Raw genomic sequence first — 11347 nt, forward strand, 5'->3', positions numbered from 1 at the left:
ATGAAAAAATGAAAAAAACGATGGGTTATAGCCCATGTTTTTTGAATTCTTGATTTTTTTTTATCCTCGTTTTTCATAATTTTGGACCATGGGCTATAGCCCATATCGTACGGCATACTATAACACGCCGTTTTTCATCATTTTTGAGGATTTGAAAAAAATGAAAAAATGAAAACAACGATGGGTTATAGCCCATGTTTTTTTTATTTTAATTAAATTTTTTATCCTTTTTTTTCCATCATTTTGGACCATTTATAGCCCATGTTTTTTGAAATTTTGAAAAAAAAATTAATCCTCGTTTTTCATCATTTTGGACCATGGGCTATAGCCCATATCGTACGGCATACTATAGCACGCCGTTTTTCATCATTTTTGAGGATTTGAAAAAAATGAAAAAATGAAAAAAAAAACGATGGGTTATAGCCCATGTTTTTTGAAATTTTGATTTTTTTTTATCCTCGTTTTTCATAATTTTGGACCATGGGCTATAGCCCATATCGTACGGCATACTATAACACGCCGTTTTTCATCATTTTTGAGGATTTTAAAAAAATGAAAAAATGAAAAAATCGATGGGTTATAGCCCATGTTTTTTGAATTCTTGATTTTTTTTTATCCTCGTTTTTCATAATTTTGGACCATGGGCTATAGCCCATTTTTTTTATTTTAATTAATTTTTTTATCCTTTTCTTTCCATCATTTTGGACCATTTATAGCCCATGTTTTTTGAAATTTTGAAAAAAAAATTAATCCTCGTTTTTCATCATTTTGGACCATGGGCTATAGCCCATATCGTACGGCATACTATAGCACGCCGTTTTTCATCATTTTTGAGGATTTAAAAAAATGAAAAAAACGATAGCTTATAGCCCATGTTTTTTGAATTTTTGGAAAAAAAAATTATCCTTGTTTTTCATCATTTTGGACCATGGGCTATAGCCCATATCGTACGGCATACTATAACATGCCGTTTTTCATAATTTTTGAGGATTTTAAAAAAATGAAAAAATGAAAAAAACGATGGGTTATAGCCCATGTTTTTTGAATTCTTGATTTTTTTTTATCCTCGTTTTTCATAATTTTGGACCATGGGCTATAGCCCATATCGTACGGCATACTATAACACGCCGTTTTTCATCATTTTTGAGGATTTGAAAAAAATAAAAAAATGAAAACAACGATGGGTTATAGCCCATGTTTTTTTTATTTTAATTAATTTTTTTATCCTTTTTTTTCCATCATTTTGGACCATTTATAGCCCATGTTTTTTGAAATTTTGAAAAAAAAATTAATCCTCGTTTTTCATCATTTTGGACCATGGGCTATAGCCCATATCGTACGGCATACTATAGCACGCCGTTTTTCATCATTTTTGAGGATTTGAAAAAAATGAAAAAATGAAAAAAAAAAACGATGGGTTATAGCCCATGTTTTTTGAAATTTTGATTTTTTTTTATCCTCGTTTTTCATAATTTTGGACCATGGGCTATAGCCCATATCGTACGGCATACTATAGCACGCCGTTTTTCATCATTTTTGAGGATTTGAAAAAAATAAAAAAATGAAAACAACGGTGGGTTTTAGCCCATGTTTTTTTATTTTTTTTTATTTTTTTTATCCCTTTTTTCCCATCATTTTGGACCATGGGCTATAGCCCATATCGTACGGCATACTATAGCACGCCGTTTTTCATCATTTTTGAGGATTTGAAAAAAATGAAAAAATGAAAAAAACGATGGGTTATAGCCCATGTTTTTTGAATTCTTGATTTTTTTTTATCCTCGTTTTTCATAATTTTGGACCATGGGCTATAGCCCATATCGTACGGCATACTATAACACGCCGTTTTTCATCATTTTTGAGGATTTGAAAAAAATAAAAAAATGAAAACAACGATGGGTTATAGCCCATGTTTTTTTTATTTTAATTAATTTTTTTATCCTTTTTTTTCCATCATTTTGGACCATTTATAGCCCATGTTTTTTGAAATTTTGAAAAAAAAATTAATCCTCGTTTTTCATCATTTTGGACCATGGGCTATAGCCCATATCGTACGGCATACTATAGCACGCCGTTTTTCATCATTTTTGAGGATTTGAAAAAAATGAAAAAATGAAGAAAAAAAAACGATGGGTTATAGCCCATGTTTTTTGAAATTTTGATTTTTTTTTATCCTCGTTTTTCATAATTTTGGACCATGGGCTATAGCCCATATCGTACGGCATACTATAGCACGCCGTTTTTCATCATTTTTGAGGATTTGAAAAAAATAAAAAAATGAAAACAACGGTGGGTTTTAGCCCATGTTTTTTTATTTTTATTTTTTTTTTTTATCCCTTTTTTCCCATCATTTTGGACCATGGGCTATAGCCCATATCGTACGGCATACTATAGCACGCCGTTTTTCATCATTTTTGAGGATTTGAAAAAAATGAAAAAATGAAAAAAACGATGGGTTATAGGCCATGTTTTTTGAATTCTTGATTTTTTTTTATCCTCGTTTTTCATCATTTTGGACCATGGGCTATAGCCCATATCGTACGGCATACTATAGCACGCCGTTTTTCATCATTTTTGAGGATTTAAAAAAATGAAAACAACGATGGGTTATAGCCCATGTTTTTTGAATTTTTGGAAGAAAATAAATATCCTCGTTTTTCATCATTTTGGAACATGGGTTATAGCCCATATCGTGCGGCATACTATAGCACGCCGTTTTTCATCATTTTTGAGGATTTGAAAAAAATGAAAAAATGAAAAAAACGATGCGTTATAGCCCATGTTTTTTGAATTCTTGATTTTTTTTTATCCTCGTTTTTCATCATTTTGGACCATGGGCTATAGCCCATATCGTACGGCATACTATAGCACGCCGTTTTTCATCATTTTTGAGGATTTAAAAAAATGAAAAAAACGATAGCTTATAGCCCATGTTTTTTGAATTTTTGAAAAAAAAAATTATCCTTGTTTTTCATCATTTTGGACCATGGGCTATAGCCCATATCGTACGGCATACTATAACATGCCGTTTTTCATAATTTTTGAGGATTTTAAAAAAATGAAAAAATGAAAAAAACGATGGGTTATAGCCCATGTTTTTTGAATTCTTGATTTTTTTTTATCCTCGTTTTTCATAATTTTGGACCATGGGCTATAGCCCATATCGTACGGCATACTATAACACGCCGTTTTTCATCATTTTTGAGGATTTGAAAAAAATGAAAAAATGAAAACAACGATGGGTTATAGCCCATGTTTTTTTTATTTTAATTAATTTTTTTATCCTTTTTTTTCCATCATTTTGGACCATTTATAGCCCATGTTTTTTGAAATTTTGAAAAAAAAATTAATCCTCGTTTTTCATCATTTTGGACCATGGGCTATAGCCCATATCGTACGGCATACTATAGCACGCCGTTTTTCATCATTTTTGAGGATTTGAAAAAAATGAAAAAATGAAAAAAAAAACGATGGGTTATAGCCCATGTTTTTTGAAATTTTGATTTTTTTTTATCCTCGTTTTTCATAATTTTGGACCATGGGCTATAGCCCATATCGTACGGCATACTATAGCACGCCGTTTTTCATCATTTTTGAGGATTTGAAAAAAATAAAAAAATGAAAACAACGGTGGGTTTTAGCCCATGTTTTTTTATTTATTTTTATTTTTTTTTATCCCTTTTTTCCCATCATTTTGGACCATGGGCTATAGCCCATATCGTACGGCATACTATAGCACGCCGTTTTTCATCATTTTTGAGGATTTGAAAAAAATGAAAAAATGAAAAAAACGATGGGTTATAGGCCATGTTTTTTGAATTCTTGATTTTTTTTTATCCTCGTTTTTCATCATTTTGGACCATGGGCTATAGCCCATATCGTACGGCATACTATAGCACGCCGTTTTTCATCATTTTTGAGGATTTAAAAAAATGAAAACAACGATGGGTTATAGCCCATGTTTTTTGAATTTTTGGAAGAAAATAAATATCCTCGTTTTTCATCATTTTGGAACATGGGTTATAGCCCATATCGTGCGGCATACTATAGCACGCCGTTTTTCATCATTTTTGAGGATTTGAAAAAAATGAAAAAATGAAAAAAACGATGGGTTATAGCCCATGTTTTTTGAATTCTTGATTTTTTTTTATCCTCGTTTTTCATCATTTTGGACCATGGGCTATAGCCCATATCGTACGGCATACTATAGCACGCCGTTTTTCATCATTTTTGAGGATTTAAAAAAATGAAAACAACGATGGGTTATAGCCCATGTTTTTTGAATTTTTGGAAGAAAATAAATATCCTCGTTTTTCATCATTTTGGAACATGGGTTATAGCCCATATCGTGCGGCATACTATAGCACGCCGTTTTTCATCATTTTTGAGGATTTGAAAAAAATAAAAAAATGAAAACAACGGTGGGTTTTAGCCCATGTTTTTTTATTTATTTTTATTTTTTTTATCCCTTTTTTCCCATCATTTTGGACCATGGGCTATAGCCCATATCGTACGGCATACTATAGCACGCCGTTTTTCATCATTTTTGAGGATTTGAAAAAAATGAAAAAATGAAAAAAACGATGGGTTATAGGCCATGTTTTTTGAATTCTTGATTTTTTTTTATCCTCGTTTTTCATCATTTTGGACCATGGGCTATAGCCCATATCGTACGGCATACTATAGCACGCCGTTTTTCATCATTTTTGAGGATTTAAAAAAATGAAAACAACGATGGGTTATAGCCCATGTTTTTTGAATTTTTGGAAGAAAATAAATATCCTCGTTTTTCATCATTTTGGAACATGGGTTATAGCCCATATCGTGCGGCATACTATAGCACGCCGTTTTTCATCATTTTTGAGGATTTGAAAAAAATGAAAAAATGAAAAAAACGATGCGTTATAGCCCATGTTTTTTGAATTCTTGATTTTTTTTTATCCTCGTTTTTCATCATTTTGGACCATGGGCTATAGCCCATATCGTACGGCATACTATAGCACGCCGTTTTTCATCATTTTTGAGGATTTAAAAAAATGAAAAAAACGATAGCTTATAGCCCATGTTTTTTGAATTTTTGAAAAAAAAAATTATCCTTGTTTTTCATCATTTTGGACCATGGGCTATAGCCCATATCGTACGGCATACTATAACATGCCGTTTTTCATAATTTTTGAGGATTTTAAAAAAATGAAAAAATGAAAAAAACGATGGGTTATAGCCCATGTTTTTTGAATTCTTGATTTTTTTTTATCCTCGTTTTTCATAATTTTGGACCATGGGCTATAGCCCATATCGTACGGCATACTATAACACGCCGTTTTTCATCATTTTTGAGGATTTGAAAAAAATGAAAAAATGAAAACAACGATGGGTTATAGCCCATGTTTTTTTTATTTTAATTAATTTTTTTATCCTTTTTTTTCCATCATTTTGGACCATTTATAGCCCATGTTTTTTGAAATTTTGAAAAAAAAATTAATCCTCGTTTTTCATCATTTTGGACCATGGGCTATAGCCCATATCGTACGGCATACTATAGCACGCCGTTTTTCATCATTTTTGAGGATTTGAAAAAAATGAAAAAATGAAAAAAAAAACGATGGGTTATAGCCCATGTTTTTTGAAATTTTGATTTTTTTTTATCCTCGTTTTTCATAATTTTGGACCATGGGCTATAGCCCATATCGTACGGCATACTATAGCACGCCGTTTTTCATCATTTTTGAGGATTTGAAAAAAATAAAAAAATGAAAACAACGGTGGGTTTTAGCCCATGTTTTTTTATTTCTTTTTATTTTTTTTATCCCTTTTTTCCCATCATTTTGGACCATGGGCTATAGCCCATATCGTACGGCATACTATAGCACGCCGTTTTTCATCATTTTTGAGGATTTGAAAAAAATGAAAAAATGAAAAAAACGATGGGTTATAGGCCATGTTTTTTGAATTCTTGATTTTTTTTTATCCTCGTTTTTCATCATTTTGGACCATGGGCTATAGCCCATATCGTACGGCATACTATAGCACGCCGTTTTTCATCATTTTTGAGGATTTAAAAAAATGAAAAAAACGATAGCTTATAGCCCATGTTTTTTGAATTTTTGAAAAAAAAAATTATCCTTGTTTTTCATCATTTTGGACCATGGGCTATAGCCCATATCGTACGGCATACTATAACATGCCGTTTTTCATAATTTTTGAGGATTTTAAAAAAATGAAAAAATGAAAAAAACGATGGGTTATAGCCCATGTTTTTTGAATTCTTGATTTTTTTTTATCCTCGTTTTTCATAATTTTGGACCATGGGCTATAGCCCATATCGTACGGCATACTATAACACGCCGTTTTTCATCATTTTTGAGGATTTGAAAAAAATGAAAAAATGAAAACAACGATGGGTTATAGCCCATGTTTTTTTTATTTTAATTAATTTTTTTATCCTTTTTTTTCCATCATTTTGGACCATTTATAGCCCATGTTTTTTGAAATTTTGAAAAAAAAATTAATCCTCGTTTTTCATCATTTTGGACCATGGGCTATAGCCCATATCGTACGGCATACTATAGCACGCCGTTTTTCATCATTTTTGAGGATTTGAAAAAAATGAAAAAATGAAAAAAAAAACGATGGGTTATAGCCCATGTTTTTTGAAATTTTGATTTTTTTTTATCCTCGTTTTTCATAATTTTGGACCATGGGCTATAGCCCATATCGTACGGCATACTATAGCACGCCGTTTTTCATCATTTTTGAGGATTTGAAAAAAATAAAAAAATGAAAACAACGGTGGGTTTTAGCCCATGTTTTTTTATTTCTTTTTATTTTTTTTATCCCTTTTTTCCCATCATTTTGGACCATGGGCTATAGCCCATATCGTACGGCATACTATAGCACGCCGTTTTTCATCATTTTTGAGGATTTGAAAAAAATGAAAAAATGAAAAAAACGATGGGTTATAGGCCATGTTTTTTGAATTCTTGATTTTTTTTTATCCTCGTTTTTCATCATTTTGGACCATGGGCTATAGCCCATATCGTACGGCATACTATAGCACGCCGTTTTTCATCATTTTTGAGGATTTAAAAAAATGAAAACAACGATGGGTTATAGCCCATGTTTTTTGAATTTTTGGAAGAAAATAAATATCCTCGTTTTTCATCATTTTGGAACATGGGTTATAGCCCATATCGTGCGGCATACTATAGCACGCCGTTTTTCATCATTTTTGAGGATTTGAAAAAAATGAAAAAATGAAAAAAACGATGGGTTATAGCCCATGTTTTTTGAATTCTTGATTTTTTTTTATCCTCGTTTTTCATCATTTTGGACCATGGGCTATAGCCCATATCGTACGGCATACTATAGCACGCCGTTTTTCATCATTTTTGAGGATTTAAAAAAATGAAAACAACGATGGGTTATAGCCCATGTTTTTTGAATTTTTGGAAGAAAATAAATATCCTCGTTTTTCATCATTTTGGAACATGGGTTATAGCCCATATCGTGCGGCATACTATAGCACGCCGTTTTTCATCATTTTTGAGGATTTGAAAAAAATGAAAAAATGAAAAAAACGATGCGTTATAGCCCATGTTTTTTGAATTCTTGATTTTTTTTTATCCTCGTTTTTCATCATTTTGGACCATGGGCTATAGCCCATATCGTACGGCATACTATAGCACGCCGTTTTTCATAATTTTTGAGGATTTGAAAAAAATGAAAAAATGAAAAAAAAACGATGGGTTATAGCCCATGTTTTTTGAATTTTTGATTTTCTTTTATCCTCGTTTTTCATCATTTTGGACCATGGGTTATAGCCCATATCGTACGGCATACTATAGCACGCCGTTTTTCATCATTTTTGAGGATTTAAAAAAAAAGAAAAAAACGATGGGTTATAGCCCATGTTTTTTGAATTTTTGAAAAAAAAAATATCCTCGTTTTTCATCATTTTGGAACATGGGCTATAGCCCATATCGTACGGCATACTATAGCACGCCGTTTTTCATCATTTTTGAGGATTTGAAAAAAATGAAAAAATGAAAAAAACGATGGGTTGTAGCCCATGTTTTTTAATTCTTTTTTTTATCCTTGTTTTTCATCATTTTGGACCATGGGTTATAGCCCATATCGTACGGCATACTATAGCACGCCGTTTTTCATCATTTTTGAGGATTTGAAAAAAATTTAAAAAAAAAAACCGATGGGTTATAGCCCATGTTTTTTGAATTTTTGGAAGAAAATAAATATCCTCGTTTTTCATCATTTTGGAACATGGGTTATAGCCCATATCGTGCGGCATACTATAGCACGCCGTTTTTCATCATTTTTGAGGATTTGAAAAAAATGAAAAAATGAAAAAAACGATGCGTTATAGCCCATGTTTTTTGAATTCTTGATTTTTTTTTATCCTCGTTTTTCATCATTTTGGACCATGGGCTATAGCCCATATCGTACGGCATACTATAGCACGCCGTTTTTCATAATTTTTGAGGATTTGAAAAAAATGAAAAAATGAAAAAAAAAACGATGGGTTATAGCCCATGTTTTTTGAATTTTTGATTTTCTTTTATCCTCGTTTTTCATCATTTTGGACCATGGGTTATAGCCCATATCGTACGGCATACTATAGCACGCCGTTTTTCATCATTTTTGAGGATTAAAAAAAAATGAAAAAAACGATGGGTTATAGCCCATGTTTTTTGAATTTTTGAAAAAAGAAATATCCTCGTTTTTCATCATTTTGGACCATGGGTTATAGCCCATATCGTACGGCATACTATAGCACGCCGTTTTTCATCATTTTTGAGGATTTAAAAAAAATGAAAAAAAAAAAAACGATGGGTTATAGCCCATCATTTTTAGATTTTTAGATTTTTTTTTTTAATCCTCGTTTTTCATCATTTTTGACCATCCCACTGAGCAATAGCCGGCTATTAGACTTGCGTCTAAAAATGGGATAAAAAAACGTGTAAAAATAGACGTCTAAAAAAAGTCTAAAAATAGACGTCTAAAACACGTCTATTTTTAGACGTGTTTTAGACGTCTATTTTTACACGTTTTTTATCCCATTTTTAGACGCTCGTCTAATAGCCCATATCGTACGGCATACTGTAGCACGCCGTTTTTCATCATTTTTTAGGATTTGAAAAGAATGAAAAAAATAAAAACGATGGGTTATAGCTAAAAATAGACGTCTAAAACACGTCTATTTTTAGACGTGTTTTAGACGTCTATTTTTAGACGTTTTTTAGACGTCTATTTTTACACGTTTTTTTATCCCATTTTTAGACGCAAGTCTAATAGCCGGCTATTGCTTTAATGGTCAAAAATGATGAAAAACGAGGATTCAAAAAAAAATCTAAAAATGATGGGCTATAACCCATCTTTTTTTTTTTTTCATTCTTTTCAAATCCTAAAAAATGATGAAAAACGGCGTGCTACAGTATGCCGTACGATATGGGCTATTAGACGAGCGTCTAAAAATGGGATAAAAAACGTCTAAAAATAGACGTCTAAAACACGTCTAAAAATAGACGTGTTTTAGACGTCTATTTTTAGACTTTTTTTAGACGTCTATTTTTACAGGTTTTTTTATCCCATTTTTAGACGCAAGTCTAATAGCCGGCTATTGCTTTGTGGGATGGTCAAAAATGATGAAAAACGAGGATTCAAAAAAAAATCTAAAAATCTAAAAATGATGGGCTATAACCCATCGTTTTTTTTTTTTCATTCTTTTCAAATCCTAAAAAATGATGAAAAACGGCGTGCTACAGTATGCCGTACGATATGGGCTATTAGACGAGCGTCTAAAAATGGGATAAAAAACGTCTAAAAATAGACGTCTAAAACACGTCTAAAAATAGACGTGTTTTAGACGTCTATTTTTAGACTTTTTTTAGACGTCTATTTTTACACGTTTTTTTATCCCATTTTTAGACGCAAGTCTAATAGCCGGCTATTGCTTTGTGGGATGGTCAAAAATGATGAAAAACGAGGATTAAAAAAAAAATCTAAAAATGATGGGCTATAACCCATCGTTTTTTTTTTTTTCATTCTTTTCAAATCCTAAAAAATGATGAAAAACGGCGTGCTACAGTATGCCGTACGATATGGGCTATTAGACGAGCGTCTAAAAATGGGATAAAAAACGTCTAAAAATAGACGTCTAAAACACGTCTAAAAATAGACGTGTTTTAGACGTCTATTTTTAGACTTTTTTTAGATGTCTATTTTTACACGTTTTTTTATCCCATTTTTAGACGCAAGTCTAATAGCCGGCTATTGCTTTGTGGGATGGTCAAAAATGATGAAAAACGAGGATTCAAAAAAAAAATCTAAAAATCTAAAAATGATGGGCTATAACCCATCGTTTTTTTTTTTTTTCATTCTTTTCAAATCCTAAAAAATGATGAAAAACGGCGTGCTACAGTATGCCGTACGATATGGGCTATTAGACGAGCGTCTAAAAATGGGATTTTAGAATTTTAGATTTTTTTATCCTGGTTTTTCCTAATTTTTGACCATGGGCTATAGCCCATATCGTACGGCATACTATAACACGCCGTTTTTCATCATTTTTGAGGATTTGAAAAAAATGAAAAAATGAAACCAACGATGGGCCCATGTTTTTTGAATTTTAGATTTTCTTTTATCCTCGTTTTTCATCATTTTGGACCATGGGTTATAGCCCATATCGTACGGCATACTATAGCACGCCGTTTTTCATCATTTTTGAGGATTTGAAAAAAATGAAAAAATGAAAACAACGATGGGTTATAGCCCATGTTTTTTTTTTTTCCATCATTTTGGTCCATGGGCTATAGCCCATATCGTGCGGCATACTATAGCATGCCGTTTTTCATAATTTTTGAGGATTTGAAAAAAATGAAAAAATGAAAAAAACGATGGGTTATAGCCCATGTTTTTTGAATTCTTGATTTTTTTTTATCCTCGTTTTTCATCATTTTGGACCATGGGCTATAGCCCATATCGTACGGCATACTATAGCACGCCGTTTTCCATCATTTTTGAGGATTTGAAAAAAATGAAAAAATGAAAAAAACGATGGCTTATGTTTTATGTTTTTTGAATTTTTGATTTTTTTTTTATCCTCGTTTTTCATCATTTTGGACCATGGGCTATAGCCCATATCGTACGGCATACTATAGCACGCCGTTTTTCATCATTTTTGACGATTTGAAAAAAATGAAAAAATGAAAAAAACGATGGGTTATAGCTCATGTTTTTTGAATTTTTTTTTATTTTTTTATCCTCGTTTTTCATCATTTTGGACCATGGGCTATAGCCCATATCGTACGGCATACTATAGCACGCCATTTTT

Source organism: Protomyctophum parallelum (assembly GCF_964188405.1).
Source record: "Protomyctophum parallelum genome assembly, chromosome: 4".
In the NCBI taxonomy this organism is placed as follows: Eukaryota; Metazoa; Chordata; class Actinopteri; order Myctophiformes; family Myctophidae; genus Protomyctophum; species Protomyctophum parallelum.